Below are 230 nucleotides of genomic sequence, written 5' to 3'. Positions count from 1 at the left end.
GCGTCACCATCGCCCTTCTTCAGCGCCTCCGTCAGGTGGTTCCTTCTTCAGCGCCTCTGTCAGTGCCTTCGTCAGCATCCTCGCGACCTGGTCCAGACTTTTTACGATGCTGAGCGGGGCTGGGTCGCCGAAAGAGGCAGAAGGAGCGGCAGCTCACGACATGCGTCCGCAACTGGCTCGGCCGACGCTGCCCCCTCGTGTTTCCCCTGGACGCCTGCTTCCCCGAAGTC

The sequence above is a fragment of the Penaeus monodon genome, chromosome 20 (genome assembly GCF_015228065.2).
Source record: "Penaeus monodon isolate SGIC_2016 chromosome 20, NSTDA_Pmon_1, whole genome shotgun sequence".
Lineage (NCBI taxonomy): Eukaryota > Metazoa > Arthropoda > Malacostraca > Decapoda > Penaeidae > Penaeus > Penaeus monodon.
Note: the sequence above shows the minus strand (reverse complement) of the source record.